At 41.7% G+C, this 21,516-nt stretch overlaps 1 long non-coding RNA gene across 1 annotated transcript; it reads left to right on the top strand.

Annotated features, from left to right (window-relative positions):
• The first annotated feature begins 989 nt into the window (after positions 1–989).
• On the top strand, positions 990–14,315 carry LOC135506725 (uncharacterized). The gene is made up of 2 exons (XR_010450555.1): positions 990–1,783; positions 13,616–14,315. It is a non-coding gene; the product is annotated as an uncharacterized LOC135506725 (long non-coding RNA).
• Positions 14,316–21,516: the final 7,201 nt, after the last annotated feature.

Below are 21,516 nucleotides of genomic sequence, written 5' to 3'. Positions count from 1 at the left end.
CAGGTGTTTGGAAATTACTCCCAAGGATGAACCAGACTTGTGGAGGTCTACAATTTTTTTCTGAGGTCTTGATTGATTTATTTGGATTTTTCCATGATGTCAAGCAAGAGTTTTAAGGTAGGCCTTGAATTACATCCACAGGTACATCTCCAATTGACTCGAATGATGTCAATCAGAAACTTCTAAAGCCATGACATCATTTTATGGAATTTTCCAAGCTGTTTCAAGGCACAGTCAACTTAGTGTATGTAAACTTCTGACCCACTGGAATTTTGATACAGTAAATAAAAAGTGAAATAATCTGTCTGTAAACAATTGTTGGAAAAATATAGTGTCATGCACATAGTAGATTTGCCAAAACTATAGTTTGTTAACAAGAAATTTGTGGAGTGGTTTAAAAACAAGTTTTAATGACTCCAACCTAAGTGTATGTAAACGTCCAACTTGAACAGTATATAGAAGCAACAATCACCATCGACAGTGTGATTGCATTTCTGAAATGTTGTGTGTATTGAAAATGTCTAGCTGATAAACTCCAGAGTTGTAGAGGGTGAGATCTCTGATGCTGAGAGATCCAGTTTCTGTGTCCAGCTGCAGTCTGTCTGTGAATCTTCCTTCGAATTCTGTGATGTTCTCTCTCTCCTCTGATGACCTGACTTTGAGGTGTTTGTAATGACTGGACCAAAGAACCAAAATACCTTATCAGCTTGTAGTCCAATTAGTCCAGTGTGTAGAATGACAGACTGCCTCTCTGTCTGTGGAAATGTATTTACCTCCGCATTCACAGCTCCCCAAAATAATCTTAGTTCAGTAGCAACGACAAATGGCACAAATCATACTGTGTTTAGTGTTTTTATATTAGATTTTTATTTGATATTCAGTTTAGTTTTCAGATCCACTTGACTAGTTTTTATTTAGTTTAAGTTTTATAGGAACACTTCTTTGATTGTATATTATTTAGTTTCAGTTTTAGTGTTAGGGACAGAAAGACGTGCATTTAGGTGTTGTAGTTTTTGGGGATGTCACTTCTTGCCTTTCTGAGGCGTAATGCATAAGTTGATGGGTCAGGTCATAGGTTAGGTTAAGTTTAAAGGTAGACTCAGCCAGATGAAGTACACGTACAAAGTAAACTGTAGTAGTGGGTCAATTTCCACAGCAGCCAGGGCCCGGATTCCCAAAGGCATCTTAAGTTCTTTGTTCAAACCTTAGTAGGAGTATCGTCAAACATGGTGCGCCTCGCTACACCTCGGTCTCAGGGGAGAACTGCAAGCCAGCTAGAGCAACGCATACAGTCTCCTGATCTTGCAGTGTAGGCACGGTCTCCGAACCCCAAAGCAAGTCACAAGGACAACAAATCCTCAGCACCGCAATATTGGCAGCACACAGATTGGTACACTGTCACAAGTAATAAAAACAAGGACACAACCCAAACGATGGCACAAGCGACACCGAGTGGGGGGAACAGCAGAGCACCCTGATGGAGGCTAGCTTGCTTGCTGCTCCAAGCTATTGAATAGATGCCGGTATCCTATACTTCTGCGCTTATACACTAACATTGAGCTCTTACCAAGCGAGCCCTTCCTGGAACACGCCGAGAGAAGGAAGTGGAAGTAGTGCAGCGGCTGCTATTTAAACGGGTTATCCGCAGCACAACAGTACATAACTCAGCCCGCCTAAAATATTATTGGAAATACAGCGGCTGTGGAGAGACCTATGAAGTCCCAGCAATAGAGAACTAGAAAATGACAACGCTTCTATGGAATATCAGTACATTTCATCATCGGTAAGTAGGCTATTCCTGTAGAAGTTGTACTTTGTGTTGGTTATTGTTGTAATATACAGGCACGTCTTCTCATAATGTATAGGCTAGCCTATGAGACCTACTGTTATTCATTTATACATTTAATTCGTTGTCAATCTATTGTTTAGCCTATAGTCCTTGTCCTTTTTGAACACCATTCCCCACGAATAAACTCGCACAAAAAGTATACAGCTCTGGTATCAAAACCTGCCATTTCCCCGGTAAGAGGTTGTGGGTGAGAACAGTGCTGTTAGTCTGGTTCAGTTTCTCCTCTCTACCGTACCACAACAGAGTCACATCTCTCCCGATGTCCACACAACACACCACTGAACAGCTCTCACTGCCAGGGGGAAATCGCCAGTTATGATACCAGATGACACGGAGTACAAGGAGTGGAATGTCATACCTGAACATGCTAACCAAACATGGGCTATCAGCAAATTGTAAAAAGCATTCCAAAAATAATTGGTGTCAAATTTGAATGTAGACTAGATTATTCATATAGCCTCTGATATATCATCGGATAAGATCAAAATGTGTATATTTGTATTATGTCTTATGGACTTTTAAAAAAAAGCAACCCCGACACATGGAAATGGACATGTAAACTATCTTGTGCTGACTGACTACCTCAAATTATAATAATTTAACAGAGAGTGCTTTTGCTTTCGTTTTGTGTGCACTATTTAGCCTACTAATTTAGGATCAACGTAAAAACAGTTTCAGGATTGATATTCACCAGATATTCGGGCTTTCAAACCTCAATAGCTTTAAACCACTTAGGCCACAGACTCCAAATAAGTGTCATGATGTTAGAAAAATTGTGCACAACATTGCACAGGTCTTATTTTCACGATTTTTGACATTAATTCACTTTCCAAAGCTAATAAACATGTGGAAATATGAGCAGCATTCCGTATTCTGAGTTGAATTAGTTAGGGAGCGCAAACAAAGCACAAACTTTTGACATTCTAATTTCAATAGCTCCTTGGTCATGTGACCTACTGACCTCAAACACAGTTCAGAATGTACATTCAGTGCGCCTATGTAGCCGATGTGAAATGGCTAGCTAGTTAGCGGTGGTGCGCGCTAGTGGTGTTTCAATCGGTGACTTCCCTTCCTCTGAGACCTTGAAGTAGTGGTTCCCCTTGCTCTGCAAGAGCCATGGCTTTTGGGGAGCGATGGGTAATGATGCTTCGAGGGTGACTATTGATGTGTGCAGAGCGTCCCTGGTTCGCGCCCAGGTCGGTGAGGGGACGGATGTAAAGTCTATACTGTTACACATTGCACACCCTTTAGTTTGTCCATTTTCATCTCACACTTTGTTACATGAATTTTGTACATTTTCTAATTTCAATACCTCCTTGGTCTTGTGACCTACTGGACTCAACCAAGGTTCAGAATGTCCACAGACTATCCTATATATCCTATACACCTTTTGCACACGATTTTACATTAATTTGCCTGCTATGCTCCGCTGAAAGACAGTGTCACTCACACCTATTCACTTTAGCCTTCTCCCTGGAGCCTTCCTGACCTCCAGGCAGGCCCCCATTGACCTGGTGACCTCTGACTCCAGGCCTCTAAGCATACATGCCCGCCTGCCTGCCCTCTCCCTGGGCCTAAGAGTTTATAGCTTACTCCCTGGAACTACAGACCTCTAGGCCTCCACCCTTATTCTCCCTACCCGGTCAACACCCCTCTCACTGGGCATCATCTATCACTGTGTCCCGGCCGGGGCTCAGCCAGCTCCATAACTTTGTCAACCAGGAGAACCAGGGCACCCACACTTAAGCACCCCTCCCCGGACACTAAGATGTCTATATTCCCACTGTCAGGAACCACGTGCACCTGGAAAGTCATAACAGGACATGTGCACCTGGTGACCCGCCCACTTTTTTGTGTCTCCACTCCAACCTCCATGGCCTGAGTGCTGCCCATAGCCCCCGAGTCCGGCTGCCAGTGCTCAGACTCTGAGTTCCCCCTCCTTGTATGGAGGCCTACTTGTGCACCTGATGACCCTTTGACTTTGACAGCGAGTCCCAACCTGACACAGTCACACTAGAGGATGGGCGACCATCACCTAGCCCCCTACCTATCCATAGCCCCATGTCAATATGTTATGCCTTCTACCCACCTGCCTGGTTTCTCTGACACTCTGTGTCTGGCCCCTGGCCCTTCTGCGTGCACCTGGTAACCCCTAAGTAAAAAATGAGGATGGTGGAGGAAAACACCTTCCGTCCCCGACAAAAGCTTGGATCGAGGGCTGACTTTCAATAGATCGCAGCGAATAAGCTGCTCTGCTACGTATGAAACCCTGACCCAGAATCAGGTCGTCTACAAGTGGTTTAGCACCAGAATCTCCACAAACATGCTGTGTGCATCAGGAGAAGGGCGGCAACTCATCCGGCCGCACCCCAACCCCGTCACGAATGGCTCTAGTCACCTGCCAAAAGAGGCAGGATATCCCGGGCCAACCAAAGGTCCGCGGCACTACGGTATCATTACATTTAGGCGGGATTCTGACTTAGAGGCATTCATAGTTCCGCAGATGGTAGCTTCGCACCATTGGCTCCTCAGCCAAGCACATATGTACTTGGGTGATTTGAGTGCGAACGCAACAGGTGGATACGCTCCTTTGAATTTCATCAAAGTTGACATTCAGTGATCTGTGCCCGGTGGGCTTCTTTCGTCTGTTTTATGGGTCCACAGCAAATCAATTGGCATGGATGGTACTACCCACATCGGATGTAGGCCTCCCTCCCCAGACAAGCTGTAGCTACCTCTCCCCACTTCATAGGGCATGAGCCAGATCCATGCAATGCCCAATCACTGCAGGGCCAATGGGTTTAGTCTCCGCCTCGAGTCTTGTGAGCGTAGAGGAGACCTTGCCACCTACAATGTGTGGTGTCCCACACTCAGGTAAGCCTAAGGCCTGGTAGTGTCAGCAAATGGTAAGGCACATGCCATCTCCACTACATGCTCCAAGGAGCGTAGAGGAGAGCTCCCACATAGAATGTATAGAGTCCCGCACCCAGGCGGACCTGAGACCTGGCAGTGTCTATAACCGCTGAGCACATTCCATCTCCATTTAGTGCTCCACTGTTAACGGGTCCACCCGAGGCCAGCTTTCATTTCAAACTTTAGAAGTTTAGAATTAGCTAAGTGTACAGGGGATGCGTGTTTAAACATTTCGCCACATCCGCTCTGTGATCAGACTGATGCCGGTAGTACACTTTCATCAGCCGTCTTCCAAGATTTAACTCCCCCCTCCTAGCCAAAGCCAGGCATGTGTTCAAGCCATCATTCTCTGATTGGCTTCCTGTCAAGGTCAGGATTCACTTACAAGAGCCCCGCAGCAAATCATTGAGTCTGGTGGAACCGCCCTCACATTTTCATGCTTGACTGAAAACCCCATATTCCAGGACCGACTGCCGCCTTCCACTACTCTCTTTGCGTACGGACTAGTACTGAAGTCTCCCGTTTGGTTTACATCATTAGTGACACCTGAAAACAGGTGACATACAGGGAGGGATTGGAAGAGCCCTGCTAGAAGGTTACCTCGTTATCTCCCTTACCACCCTTGTACTAACATGCTAGAGAAAGTTTGTCTCCTAGCCGTTGGCGAGACTCCCTCAAAACAGGTGACACACAGAGTAAGGGTTGGAAGAGCCTTCCACGGGCTATGGTACTATTTATCTGGAAGTTATGGATCTGACTTTTCCATCTTCCCTTAACTACATTGTCCTAACATGCCAGAGGCTGTTCACCTTGGAGACCTGCTGTGGAAATGGGTACGGCCTGGCACGAGATTTACACACCCTCTCCCGGGTTGTCAAGGGCCAGCGAGAGCTCACCGGACACTGCCGAAACCGCAATGCTTTCCAAGGCTTGAGCCCCTTTCTCAGGCCGAACCCATTCCAGAACTCCCTGCCCTTCAAAGAAAAGGGAACTCTCCCCGGGGCTCCAGCCAGCTTCTCCTGGATCGGTCGCGTTACCGCACCGGATGCCTCACGGCGCCCATCTCCGCCAGCCACCAAGGACATTCTGCACCTTGGTTGAGTCCAGTAGGTCACATGACCAAGGAGCGCATATAATTAAAACCAGAAAAAAATGAATGTAAAACGGTGTGAGATGAAAATTGACAAACTAAAGGGTGTGCAATATGAAGGATTGTCAGAACAGAACTGATATTGTAGGCGAAAGCCTGAGAAAAATCCAATAAGGAAGTGACTCTTATTTTGAAACCTGTGTTTTTATGCAAACTATTGAAAGGGATATCAACCAGATTCCTTTTTCTATGGCTTCCCTAAGGTGTCTACAGCCTTTAGACATAGTTTCAGGCCTTTATTTTGAAGAATGAGTGAACGATGACATTACTTAAGTGGTAAGGTGGGGCTCAACTGTGATTTTTGCGCAAAAGGGAGGTGGCCATTGTTCTTCCCGGTCCTAGTGAAAAGCCAACTGTCCTGGTTGATATATTATCGAATAGATATTTGAAAAACACCTTGAGGATTGATTATAAAAATGTTTGCCATGTTTCTGTCGACATTATGGATATAATTTGGAATTTTTGTCTGTGTTGTCATGACCGCTATTTCCGGTGGATTCCTGGGCATAACGCACCAAACGGAGGTATTTGGATATAAAAAAATATCTTTATGGAACAAAAGGAACATTTGCTGTCTAACTGGGAGTCTCGTGAGTGCAAACATCCGAAGATCAAAGGTAAACGGTTAATTTGATTGCTTTTCTGATTTTTGTGACCAAGCTTCCTGATGCTAAGTGTACATAATGCTATGCTAGGCTATCGATAAACTTACACAAACGCATGTATTGCTTTCGCTGTAAAGCATAATTTCAAAATCTGAGACTACAGGGTGATTAACAAAAGGCGACGCTGTGTTTCACCCACTTGTGATTTCATGAATATGAATATTTTTTCATAATATTTTTTGACTGTTGCGCTATGCTATTCAGCAGTTGCTGATGACAAATATACCGGATCCAGGATGGGTAGTTCTAAGAGGTTTTAATCAGGGACCTGTTGAAAATGTCTGAAGACAACTGCCAGTTGGTCAGCACATGCCTGGAGCACACGTCCTGGTAATCCGTCTGGCCCTGCAGCCTTGTGTATGTTTATGTATGACCTGTTTAAAAGGTCTTACTCACGTCGGCTATGGAGATCGATTCTGCAAAAAGTACAGGGATTGGACTGCTGAGTAAATATTTATGTAACTCTTTCTTGGAACTGCACTGTTAGTGAAGGGCTTGTAAGTAAGCATTTCACATGTTGTATGTATTTGGCGCAAAAAAGTTCTGAAATAAATAGACTATGCTAGTAAAAAAAAATAAGCCTTTTTGGTGAAAATGTTTCATAGCGACCACAAAGGAGCATGCTCGTTTTACAAGTTGTTTTGGCCTAGCCTACTCTACGTGGGGAGAGTAGGCTTGTTTTTTTACTAGCATAGTCAATTATTTATTTCAGAAATAAGCCTAATTATTTCAAGTCAAACTTTATGCGCCAAATACAACACATGTAGACCTTAGTTAAGGGCTTGTAAGTAAGCATTTCACTAACAGTGCATTTCAAGAAAGAGTTACAAATATTTACTAAAGTCAAAAATTATAAAAAGTAACACAAAATAACAATAACGAGGCTATATACAGCAGGTACCGGTACGGAGTCAGTGTGCGGGGGTACTGGTTAGTCGAGGTAATTTGTACATGTAGGTTGGCGTGAAGTGACTATGTGTAAATAATAAACAGCGAGTAGCAGCAGTGTACAAAACAAATAGAGGGGGAGTGTGGGGTTCAATGTAAATAGTCCGAGTGGACATTTGATTAATTGTTCAGCAGTTGGATTGGGGGTAGAAGCTGTTTTGTGACTCCCCATCCCGGATCCGGGAGCGTAATCATCGCCTGGCACTAATTAGCATAACGCAACGGACATAAATATCCCTAGAAAATATTCCTATTCATGAAAATCACAAATGAAATATATTGAGACACAGCTTAGCCTTTTGTTAATCACCCTGTCATCTTAGATTTTTGTAGGCAGAATAGCTCCGTTTGTTCTTCACGTTTGGCTGAGAAATTGCCCAGAAATTGCAGTCACGAAAACGGCAAAGAATATTCCAAATTAACTACATAATTACACAGAAACATGGCAAACATTGTTTTATAATCAATCCTCAGGGTGTTTTTCTAATGTCTATTTGATAATATACCTGTCGGGACAATTCGTTTTTCAGTAGGACCGATTGGAGTAATGGCTACCCCTGTATTTTACGCGAGAATCTCTCTCAGAGCCACCATGTGACCACTTACGCAATGTGGCCGCCTACGGCTATTCTTCAACAGAAATGCGTAAAACTACGTCACAATGCTGTAGACACCTTGGGGAATATGTAGAAAGCGTAAGCTCGTTGATGGCACATTCACAGCTCAATAGGGACTCATTGGAACGCAGCGCTTTCAAAACCTGGGGCACTTCCGGGTTGGATTTTTCTCAGGCTTTTGCCTGCAACATCAGTTCTGTTATACTCACAGACAATATCTTTACAGTTTTGGAAACGTTAGTGTTTTCTACCCAAAGCTGTCAATTATATGCATATTCTAGCATCTTGTCCTGACAAAATATCCCATTTAAAACGGCAACGGCCCCAGTGTCAACGATAAGCATGGCAGACCTGTTATTGCATAGCCTTACCACCTGGGGGCGGCCCGTCAGGAAGTCCAGGATCCAGTTGCAGAGGGAGGTGTTTAGTCCCAGGGTCCTTAGCTTAGTGATGAGCTTTGAGGGCACTATGGTGTTGAATGCTGAGCTGTAGTCAATGAACAGCATTCTCAAATAGGTGTTCCTTTTGTCCAGGTAAGAAAGGGCAGTGTGGAGTGCTATTGAGATTGCGTAATCTGTGGATCTATTGGGGTGGTACGCGAATTTGAGTGGGTCTAGGGTATCTTGGAGGATGCTGTTGATGTGAGCCATGACCAGCCTTTCAAAGCACTTCATGGCTATCGACGGGGAGGTAATCATTTAGGCAGGTTACCGGGTTTCTTTTGGCACAGGGACTATGGTGGTCTGCTTGAAACATATAGGAATTACAGACTCGGTCAGGGAGAGGTCAGTGAATGTCAGTGAAGACACTTGCAAGTTGACCCGCACATGCTTTGAGTACACGTCCTGGTAATCCGTCTGGTCCCGCGGCTTTGTGAATGTTGACCTGTTTAAAGGTCTTGCTCACATCGGCTACCGAGAGCGTTATATCACAGTTGTCCAGAACAGCTGGTGCGCTCATGCATGCTTCAGTGTTGCTTGCCTCGAAGCAAGCATAAACGGCCTTTAGCTTATCTGGTAGGTCGCGTCACTGGGCAGCTCGAGTCTGGGTTTCCCTTTGTAGTCTGAAATAGTTTTCAAGCCCTGACACATCCGACGAGCGTCAGAGCCGGTGTAGTAGGATTCAATCTTAATTCTGTATTTACGCTTTGCTTTTTTTATGGTTAGTCAAAGGGCATAGCGTCATTTCTTATACGAATCTGGATTAGTGTACCGCTCCTTGAAAGCGGCAGCTTTAGCATTTAGCTCGATGCGGGTTGTTGCCTGTAATCCATGGCTTCTGTTTGGGATATTTACGTACGGTCACTGTGGGGACGACGTCTTCAATGCACTTAGTCATCGGCTTCATCAATAATGTGGTATACTCCTCAATGCCGTTGGATGAATCCCGGAACATATTCCAGTCTGTGCTAGCAAAGCAGTCCTGTCGTGTAGCATCAGCGTCATCTGACCACTTCGGTATTGAGCGAGTCACTGGTACTTCCTGCTTTAGTTGTTTTGCAATATCCAGTCATTAGGAGGCCCTCTTCTGGATGAGCATTTTCTTGTTTGCTCATGGCCTTATACTGTTGGTTGAGTGCGGTCTCGGTGCCAGCATCGGTTTGTGGTGGTAAATAAATGGCTACGAATAATATAGATGAGAACTCCCTTGGTAGATAGTGTGGTCTACAGCTTAACATAAGGTACTCTACCTCAGCGGAGCAATACCTCGAGACTTCTTTAATAGTAGACATCGCGCACAAGCTGTTATTGAGAAAGACACACACCCCCACCCCTAGTCTTACCAGACGTAGCTTCTCTGTCCTGACGGTGCATTATTATCCATGTGTGAAACATAAGATATTACAGTTAATGTCCCATTGCTTCAACTCATTCAATATCCCCACTTGGGCATTTTCTACTGATTTGTATAAGTCGACACGAAACGCTGTTCCATAAACCAATTTGCATCTGGAAGCAACCTCCATGAGAAAAATCGGTAGGTTTGGCCCTTGTCAGCATCACTCAGTCGGGGAGATATACTAAGCACGCTGAAACTAAAATGAAAACTAATCTTGAATTTGAAAAATAAAAAGTACATTGAAATAAAATTATTAACAAACTTGTTTGAAAAACGGAAACTATACTGAAACATCTTTGACTCCAAAAATATGGTAGAAAATGAAACGTAACCCTACCAATAAAACATAACCCTATGGAACAATCTTGTATAGCTTTTCAGACATAGAACTCATAATTGACTTGTTTACAGGGAATACATTTATTTCCATGACAGAATACATAAAAAAATGGACTGACCAATGCAGATGTTTTCAAATACATGCAACTTCAAAAGTTACATATCATGAAATTTCAATTTGAAATATTTTCAACATCAGAGCAACCTTGAGGGAATCACATTTAAGTCAAATGATGTTATGATAGGTAAAATATGCTAAACTTTGCAGAGAGCATATCCTACTGAAATACAGAAATACAAACTATTGGAACCAAACTTAAAAAGAACTGATGATGGTACAAAATGGAAGAACGTTCGGGCATAACTAACAAGATTACAGTTAACGAAAATGTAGCCTACTCTTAATTTAATCCAGTATAAACGAATGTGTATAATTTATTATTCAAGACAATTCACATTCTACAGCACACCGGCAAAGTCATAAAAAAGACTCAATAAACCATGATTTCTGGGAATGCTATAAAATCCCAAAGTTATGGGCGGAGATAGGCTACTTCTGACAGCCAAAGTTCTATTACAATGTAAACGTACGTTTAATCCGTCTGTCTACCTATTTCAAGACCTGGCATATGGAGGTGTAGTGAGATACCCGATGGGCTGGACAATTCTCTTATCACTCATCTTGAAAAAAGTATACTAAACTTGGAAATCAAACAATCCGCCATCATTAACACAATGGGCGAATGGGCGACTAATAATTTCATTTTGTTTAAGGCCATGTGGCAAACAATTATGCAAGCACTAGGAGGCATGCGCGTCTGGGCAGATGTGTGTGTCTGTCTGTACATTGTTTTTCGTATGTGTAAGTTTGTATCGGGTGTGAAAAAAAAACGAAATAGATATAATAATAGAAAAAAAGTAGGGAAGGTGCATCTACGACAGCCGAAAGTCAGAAACTAATATCGTTTTCCAACAGCAAGACTCAGATCAACATGGCAGTGTAAGGCATTGCTTATAAAAAAAACGGTTCTTTAAGGCCTCCCCGGTGGCGCAGTGGTTAAGAGCGCTGTACTGCAGCGCCAGCTGTGCCATCAGAGACTCTGGGTTTGCGCCCAGGCTCTGTCGTAACCGGCCGCGATCGGAAGGTTGTGGGGGCATGCACAATTAGCCTAGCGTTGTCCGGGTGAGGGAGGGCTTGGTTGTTAGGGATGTCCTTGTCTCATCGCGAACCAGCAACTCCTGTGGCGGGCCGGGCACAGTGCGCGCTAACCAAGGTTGCCTGTTGCACAGTGTTTCCTTTGACGGCTTGGTTGGGTTGTGTATCGGAGGACGCATGACTTTCAACCTTCCTCTCTCCCGAGCCCCTACGGGAATTGTAGCGATGAGACAAGATAGTAGCTACTAAAACAATTGGATACCATGAAATTGGGGAGAAAAAGGGGTAAAAAATAAATAAAATAAGTCATTTAAAATGTCAAAATAAACATGTATCTAAACCCCCACGTCACACACTCAAACTAAAATCATAATGTAATGTGTGTAGGCTACATTTTAAATATTTTTTATTTAACTTGGCAAGTCAGTTAAGAACATTCTTATTTACAATGACGGCCTAGGATCAGTGGGTTAACTGCCTTGTTTAGGGGCAAAACAACAGATTTTTTTCGGGATCCGTTCTACCAGCCTTTTGGTTACTGGCCCAAAGCCCTAACCACTAGGCTACCTGCCACCCCATTATAATCACTTAGTGAGGGAGACTCAATTCGCATTTATTTGGATATATCCACTGTACACATACATTGCAGAAAATTGTTCCCGTTTCAGTCATGTCTTAGGTCACGTTCGCATGTGTCAAATAAAAACACCCTAATGATTGGTTGACAATTGGAGCCTCCCAAAATGTGATGGCTGCAGGAGTTTGTAAAGAGCAACTGCAGAAACTTGCAGTCAAAATGTAATGGCATTAATTCACATGATTTTTGTCAAGTTAAATGCAGTTGACATGTAGACGGAAGTTGGAAAATATTTATCCCCAGAATGCAACACACTTGTTGCTGGAACGAGCACATTGAGATGAGCACAATGCAACGGTTTTTGCACACTGAGCATCTGCAAGGGTGTGCTTCATGTTGCTAAAAAGTGGTAGCTACGGGACCAAAACAGCAGAAAAGTTTAGCCTTGTTGTTCAACACTCCAGGGCCCGGTTTCCCGATTGTGGTCGATTTTAGGCTTAAGAGTGTTTTTTTTAATGATGCTCCTAGAAATACATTATCACTTATTGCTGCAAATATCGAGGCGGCTTATTTTAATGCACATCATATAATATATTGAGACAAATTACAGACAACCTACAAGTATCAAAATATAACTCAATTGATTGAACATGAAATACATTTGAATATTATTCTCCCACTGTATTTACATTTTAATGCAGTCATCTCGGTTTTAATTTGAAGCATATTTTTATACATCGCTGGTTTGCAAAGAGTGGCAACTTTATTTGTAGTCCACTTTGAAGTTATCAGCGTTAGATTACGAGCTTGTTCAAGTGCAATATTAATAAAGATTGCTTTAGGAAACAGTTCGGACATTTAAAGATGTTCTTATGAAGGTTCTATAAATGTAATGTTTTGGGCTTTTGGGAAACGGGACCAGGTTGTGGCAATTGACCCACTACTACAGTTTACTTTGCATCTACGTCATCTACCATTAAACCAAACCATCACCTTATGCATTATGCCGATTTCAAAACTACTGGGAACTCGGAACCAAGTGCGTTTAACACAACTAGGAACTCGGAAGAAAACGAGCTCCTACAGGGAAAAATCGTTTTGATTTGTTCCAACTCGGAATTCCAACTCGGGCCTCTTTCTAGACCTCAGACTTTCCTACCTGAAGTTCATTATTTTTTTCATTGATATTTAAAACGTACAATAGACTTGCAGTGAAGCCGCTGAACAACGACATCACATGTCATGATTTTCCCAGTTGTCTTGAATGCACCATTACTGCCCCACAGCTGCATGAAGTGATGTTCCCCAAAACACTAAAACATAAATGGCTCCTAGCCTCCCACACAGAGGCAACTTTCTGTCCCTAACACTAAAAAAAATAACAATAAAAATGAAAAATACATGTTTTTATAAAACTTAAACTAAAAACAAAGTGGATCTGAAAACAAACTGAATTTCAAATTGAAAATTCAAACAAAACAATAATAACCTTGACACGCACACAAACAGTGATTTGTGCCCTTTCTCTTTGCTACTGAACAACTCATATTCATTGATTCCAGATCTGTTGGGAGCTGTGAATGCTGAAGTCAATACATTGACAGAGAGAGAGAGGCAGTCTGTCATTCTACACACTGGACTAACTGGACTACAGGCTGATAAGATATTTTGGTTCTTTGGTCCAGTCATTCCAAATACCTCAATAGTTGAGTCGGGTCATCAGAGGAGAGAACATCACATCATTCAAAGGAAGATTCCCAGACAGACTGCAGCTGGAGAGAGAAACAGATTCTCTCACCATCAGAGATCTCACCCTCAACAACTCTGGAGTTTCAGACATTTTCAATACACACAAAACATCTCAGAAATTCTATCTATGGTGGGTGTTGGTTTTATATATAACTGTGTTTCAAGTGGGTCCCAATGCCCAAGAGTATTGTGGCATGTATTGTAAAACAGAAGCCTACAGTAAAAGGTATTGACGTAGTGTACTGAATACCATTTCTGCCCCAAGCAACATTACACAATCAACTTTTATGTGACTTATTACTGTAACTGCTACAGTATCATCGGCTTACAGTGTATCAATTATGATATTTTTAACCCAATTGTAGCGATTGTTATGAATAGGCCTAACCAGACATTGAGAATTGAAACCGTTTATGATAATCACATGTATGTTCATGTAATAATGTGGGGATAGTCATGTTATCCGATGTCCTGTTTTTTGATCACCTGTCAAATAAAATAACCATGTTCAGAGTGTGTGGTCGAACGCAGACAATTGGTTTGTGCGCGCAACAACCTCTTGTGCGTTGCTCGGTAGCCTAAAATGCTCTGTCTAATCATGTATTTAGCCTAGGCATACTTATCGAAGCTTACAACTATAATGTGATCATATATAACAATTAAAACGGAGTTATATCAAAACTAATATTAAACGATTCCCTTGTTTATTGTGCAAACTCATACCTTGTTTATTGGTACGAGTTTTCACTGTCAAACAGTGGGTGCGTTCAAGGTCATAGTTTATTCAGTGTAGCCTACGGGTAGAAAGGAAATGGCTTATCCCAGAGGAGGCAGGAGCTATATGATAATTTTTGGGGTATTATCCTGTTTGTTATTTTTGTATGTAGTGTTCAGTCAACGGCATAATTCTTCACTTTCTAAATTAAAAGTCTCACTGGCAAGAAAAAACAGATTCGCATTGTTGCCTCCTCATTGTAAAATCCTACCACTGTGTTAACAACACACCAAGTATTGCATTGTAATGAGCAAATACTTTGAATATGAATGCAAATTGAAAGGGTGATTTGGTGCAGTGAACAATGAGTGCAACAAACAGTCACGTCTATTGATAATGTGCTTTGTTTTGAATTGAGCAGTTTTGATCTGTTTAGATTTGTGCTTAAAGTTGTGAAAATGTACCACATACTTGTGAAAATTGCACCAAAGTGATAAATAAACAACGGAATGTGCTCACCACAATTTTGGTACTAGAGTTGTCCTCCTACCCAGAGGACCAATATTAATGACATGAATCTGCGTTGAATCATTGTTTTAATTTTAAAATCCCAGCTCCAGTATCACTTCCTCAAGTCAGAAAAATCCCTGAAGGTGATTTTCTGGACAGTTCATCAGAGAAGGGGAGCTATTCAGTGGTGTGTTCTGTGGAGAACCAGAGAGACATGACCCTATCCTGGTACAGAGGAGAGAAGAGACTCAACCAGACCAGCAGCCCTGACCTCTCCTCCAACCTGTCTCTCCCTCTGGAGATACAGCTACAGGACAACAATATCTACAGCTGTGTGGCTGCCAACCCAGTCAGCAACCAGACAACCAAACTCAACATTGAAACACTCTGCCTTCAGTTTGTAGGTATGTCATTAATGGTAATGTGCAACATTTTCCTTGTTATTGGACTGGTTAATTAGTTTACTTGGATCCCCTGTCACTTCTATTCTTCCAGCGCTGTGAGTTAGACACCATATAAAACAATAATATTATACTAAATCCGTAATAAATATTAGTATTTACTACGGTATTAGAAGCCTCCAACTGGACTCACCACATCATTTCAATGTGGAAATTTGGGTAATATTTGGTTGAGACGTTGTTCAATTAGATTTCCACCTTTATTCACCCACCCAAAAAGACCAGATGGATGAATCCCGGATATGTTCTATGCTTTCAACTATCGAAAAGCACAACCAAATTCCAATGGAAAAACAGTGTCCGATTTTTGGTTAAGTTGTCATCTAAATGTGTTCGCATCGCGCTTTCAACCATAAAACTGCAACAAAGTTAAAATCGGAATACAATGTATACAACAACTAAATCTATTATCACGGTGCTTCATCTAATAGCACAACCAATTGACCTAGAATGCAGTTTAGATTACATTAAAAGTACATAGTGCAATTGTGAAGACTTCCACAGACCTGCCACCTTTCCATGCTACAGTACAGTGAACATGCACACTTGACATTTATAGTTACAGTAACCTCAGTGGCCATGTATGTGTTACTCATTTTAAGGTTGAATAAATATTGTTACATTCGTTTGTAAGATAGCCTTGACGGGCAATTCCGCCACTTTTCAACCTCATATTCATTATTTCCAGTACCAAACCAGTGTCTACAGCGCGTTTCTATGATCTGTGGTTTAAAATGCTTCTGTGACAACACCGTGCTCCTCACTTCACTGCGATTCCAACACAATCTCCCATTGCACAATCTCACATTCCATGCGTGCATATATGTACATAACGCATTTCATCAAATTTCTTGCGGTTTTGTGTGGCTTAATTCGTAAGAAAAGACACATTTAACCAGTAGGCTACACACAAGCCTTTGCAACAACCATAGATGCGATAGACTTGCTCTTCTGTATGCCCAATTCAACGTTTATACATAAACGGTGTCTTTGTTTAACCCTGTTTTAAAATGTGTAGTTGAATGCTTTTATGTAGTGTTTTAAACTTGCTGAACCGAATTTGTGAGAAAAGACATTTACGTGCAAATTAATTAGTGGGAACAATTGCTTAATTAATGCCAATGCTGTTTTCTATGCATGACTTCACTTAATACTTTGGGAAACTGGTGCACTTGTAACCAGAAAGTATTTTTTTTCGTGTAGGCAACAGTACACGATTTTCTTCATAAACACATTTCATATTTTGTGGAGCCTAAATTACACAATTTTCTTCATAATGCGTGTATTACATGTTAAACAGGTTAATGTAAAATAATGAATTATGTTGGTTTACACTTATGGCACTTCCAAGGCCTTTCCATGATGATTATTACGGGACATGTCAATCATGTTATATACTTAGGCAGCTGTAACGCGTTCAATCAGTTAGCAAGTCAGAAATATCAGTTTCCTAGTACCGACTAGCACTTGAATGCTGTATTATGCTGGCTTCACATTTTCATGGGAAAATGGGAATGTGTAACTCCGACATGATTGTGTTCAAGTGCTTTTGAAGTAGGAATAATTCTTAAACCAATAAGAATGACAACAATTCTCATTTTCCACTTGTAATTCCTATTTGGAGGTTCATTCAAGTGAAATTTCCCAGTCGAAATCAGGAATTTCCGAGATCTCCGAAACGAGGCATTGGTATGTGTAAAAGACAATAGTAGGGTCTGGGTCGCGGCGTGTCCACCCCTCATACCCATTCACGACTACCGCTCCAACTCGTACGAGAAAATAACCGAAAACTGACCCAAGATCAGTCCTGTACAGGCAACTTCAACACAATGTAATGCGGAGCGCGTTCCTGCTCGTCAACACAATCATCTGCAGGGGAGGTTACTTTCTGCGTTGTTCGGTTTATTTATGAATATAAAATTAAATTAATCTAAGTAACGTATAATCTTATTCTGTGCAGAATCTGTGTATTTTGATTTACAACACAAATGCGCATCATGACTTCAACAAAGAAGGCAACTTGGAATGTACCGGATCCTCCCTCCTATGCGCTCATCCTCTTTCCCGGCGTGTGAAGTATGCAATAAAACAATGTGGTTGTAATCGCTAGTATGTAATGCTATGGAGATTGCTTTATAGCTTTTTAGACACTACTCAAACCAGTATGCATTTTCACTGATCTGTCAAGTTTTTCAATTAAAATCTTATCCTACTCAACATTTTCAGCTGGCTAGAGCTCGGAGACAGTCTATGGAGTTTAATGGTGGGCGCAGGGTTTTTTTCTGGCCAACATCTACACACCTGATTAAACTAGTTTGAGTGGTTAATTACTTTAATCCACATGTGTCAAACTCCTACCATGTGAGGTCTGAGTATCTGCAGGTTTTTGCTCCACCCTTGATTGGTAAATGAACGTCACAAATTATGAAGGAACTCCCCTCACCTGGTTAGGTTGTCTTGGTGTTAATTGAAATGAAAAAACAAAAACTTGCAGACACTCGGCCCTCCGTGGAACAAGTTTGACACCCCTGCCTAATAGAGCTAGTTCAGCTTGTCTTTGCAAAGCCTTTCTGAAGACAGTTTTAGATCTTGTGGAGAAAACAATGGATGAATTGGGACAACAAGACAACAATCCTCCCATCCACAGTGAATTATGTTTCTATTCAATGGTCATCTTATTATCCATCATTCACATTGACATTTTTTACACCACATCAAATCAAATTGTATTTGTCACATACACATGGTTAGCAGATGTTAATGCGAGTGTCGCGAAATGCTTGTGCTTCTAGTTCCGACAATGCAGTAATAACCAACAAGTAATCTAACTAACAATTCCAAAACTACTACCTTATAGACACAAGTGTAAGGGGATAAAGAATATGTACATAAAGATATATGAATGAGTGATGGTACAGAGTGGCATAGGCAAGATACAGTAGATAGTATTGAGTACAGTATATACATATGAGATGAGTATGTAAACAAAGTGGCATAGTTAAAGTGGCTAGTGATACATGTATTACATAAAGACGCAGTAGATGATATAGAGTACACTATATACGTATACATATGAGATGAATAATGTAGGGTATGTAAACATTATATTAGTTAGCATTGTTTAAAGTGGCAAGTGACGTAAAATATATCATTTCCCATCAATTCCCATTATTAAAGTGGCTGGAGTTGAGTCAGTGTGTTGGCAGCAGCCTGAACCTGTAGTTTTTATGATGTAACCCACTTACAAATTAAGTACATTTTAATGCCCAGTTAAACATGTTTATTAAAATAAGTATCCTACATATACAACGGTGAAATACAATTCTAAACTTGTTTTGTTCTGTTTTCTTTGCATCTCCAAATGAAGACCCTTCACACCTTCACCACCCTTCTCTTCAGACCTATGGCTGACACCTTTAGTCTCTCTTTCTTTCCATCCCCTCGATACAGATCTCTTGATCCATCCTCTGGCTGCATTTTAAGTAAGTGGAGACTTTCTCTCATTTCTTGTGTTTTCAAAAACTAAACCAGGTTGTAGTTTAAACATGCAAACCAACTGGAGGAGATTTAAAATGTTTAGCTTCAAATAAGTAACCAAATCCCACTGGCCCAGGTACAGTTTCATCTGTCAACTAACACTCATTGCACTATGCACCTGAGGCTATGGCAGGTAGCCTATATCTAGGTTACAATAGTAGTCAACAGTTAGTATGACACATTATGTTAAAGTGTAGCATGTGTGGTAATGTTAATGTATCCACCTTTCATGCACAATGTCTCCTGGCTCCAATCCATAAGTTGTGTCCGAGTTGTAAAACATCAATAGCAGTAGCATCAAAGAAGTGCAAGTTCTGTGGTGTAAAAACACAGCTAAAGTTCAAGTTAAAGGCCCCAAAAAATGAAGGCTACAGATGAATGGGCAAATAAGACCATGGAAGATATGGAACCTTGGTTAATGCAGCAAACAAGCTGGTAAGCTTTATGTTTTCCTCCAAAAGTATTTCTGCATTTCTAGCTTAGGTAGTAAATGAAATGCCCTATGCACTTATTTGTTGATGTCCCATTGTGCCATTTAAGACTGTACATCTAAATGTAATGATTGATATTTGTTGTGTTTCTGGAAGTTATTTTGTCATTAATGATTCTAGGTACATATGTTCCACAAGTTATGAGTGTACCCCCTGCTACTCTTCAGCAAGAGGAAGAAGGATAACATTTTGTCGTCAACTGCACTGTGTCCTAACAGTGGTATGATGAATCAGACCACAATGGCAGCAATCCAAAGGTTGTATGAGGCAATTATAAAAGGTATTTGGACAGAAATGTATGTTTGTCTACCTTAAGACCCTATCGCTCAACCACCAGACTGTAAAAAAAAAACAATTATTTCACTTACGCAAATTAGCCAAAGTCAACCCCTCCCTCTACTGGTCCTGTTGGTCAAAACTCTCATCCATGCTTTCATCTTCTCCCGAATAGACTATTGCAACTCACTACTCCCCGGCACTAACACAAACTCTCTCGATAAGCTCCAAAGGGTTCAGAACTCAGCAGCCCATCTTCTAACCCACACTAAATCATCCTGGCACCATCCTCTGTGAACTCCACTGGCTCCATGACTCCCACCGCATTAATTACAAGATCCTCCTGACCCAAAAAGCTCTCCCTCACCTTGCTACCCCTTACCTGTCTGACCTTCTCTCCTACTAGCCCTCATGCTCTCTCCCCTCAACCACACAGTTGGCCACCTTGTCATCCCCAGGTCCAAGCTCCAGTTTCAGTGACAGGGCCTTCTCCAGGGTTGCTCTTGAACTCCCTCCCTCCCTCCAGCCATCCATGACTGAGTCCATCATCTTTCAGTCCCCCCTAAAAACCCACCTCACCATGGCCTACCCTTACCTACACCACTTTCACACGCACCTCTTATGTTTCACATATGCGCAACACCTGCTCGCTCGCCTTGCCGTCTCACTCACATATTCACACATAACACCCTTTCCTAGAGCCCTTAACTCTATTTAGCCCCGTTTATACCTGGTTCTAACATGCATTATGTCCTGATCTTGTCCACAGTCTGATTGTGCCCACATTTTTAGACTGGTGTAGATTAAAATAAGCATTGTGATCAGATCTTCCTGACCACGTCTGGAGGTGACAGTGAAACCATTTAAATCGTCCTGCCTTCTAAAATCATTGACAGGTGGCAACCATTGACTTACGGAATATATATATACAGTGCCTTGCGAAAGTATTCGGCCCCCTTGAACTTTGCGACCTTTTGCCACATTTCAGGCTTCAAACATAAAGATATAAAACTGTATTTTTTTGTGAAGAATCAACAACAAGTGGGACACAATCATGAAGTGGAATGACATTTGTTGTATATTTCAAACTTTTTTAACAAATCAAAAACTGAAGAATTGGGCGTGCAAAATTATTCATTTCAACACATTCTTTTCACATATCCTGTGTAGAAGTTTATTTGTAAACTGGGGGGTTCCAGCCCTGAATGGTGTTTGTCTGAAAGCCTTGGCATATTAGACCGTATATCATGGGTATGACAACATGTATTTTTACTGCTCTAATTACATTGGTAACCTGTTTATAATAGCAATAAGGCACCTCTGGGGCTTGTGATATATTACCAATATACCTCGGCTAAGGGCTGTGTCCAGGCACTCCGCATTGCGTCATGCATAAGAACAACAATTATCCATGGTATATTGGCCATATTCCACACCTCCTCGGGCCGTATGGCTTAAATATACATGCTCACCTCTTCCAATTGGAAAATGTTGTCCACTTGTCTGTTCCATTTCCTTAATATGTTCTATTTCGCAGTGGCAATCAACACCCATGCCCCCAAACTACAACCCTCCTGCTGCCCAAGAACTGTCTGATACAATTGCCCCCCAGGAGACCAGCAACACCATCAACCAGGTTGAACCCCCAATAATCCCCACCACCCAGGAGATCAGCTACACCCAAACCGAACCAAAGAAGACAGGGAGAAAGATGAGAAAGTCCT

The sequence above is a fragment of the Oncorhynchus masou genome, chromosome 20 (genome assembly GCF_036934945.1).
Source record: "Oncorhynchus masou masou isolate Uvic2021 chromosome 20, UVic_Omas_1.1, whole genome shotgun sequence".
Lineage (NCBI taxonomy): Eukaryota > Metazoa > Chordata > Actinopteri > Salmoniformes > Salmonidae > Oncorhynchus > Oncorhynchus masou.
This window is presented reverse-complemented; position numbering and strand designations above follow the sequence as displayed.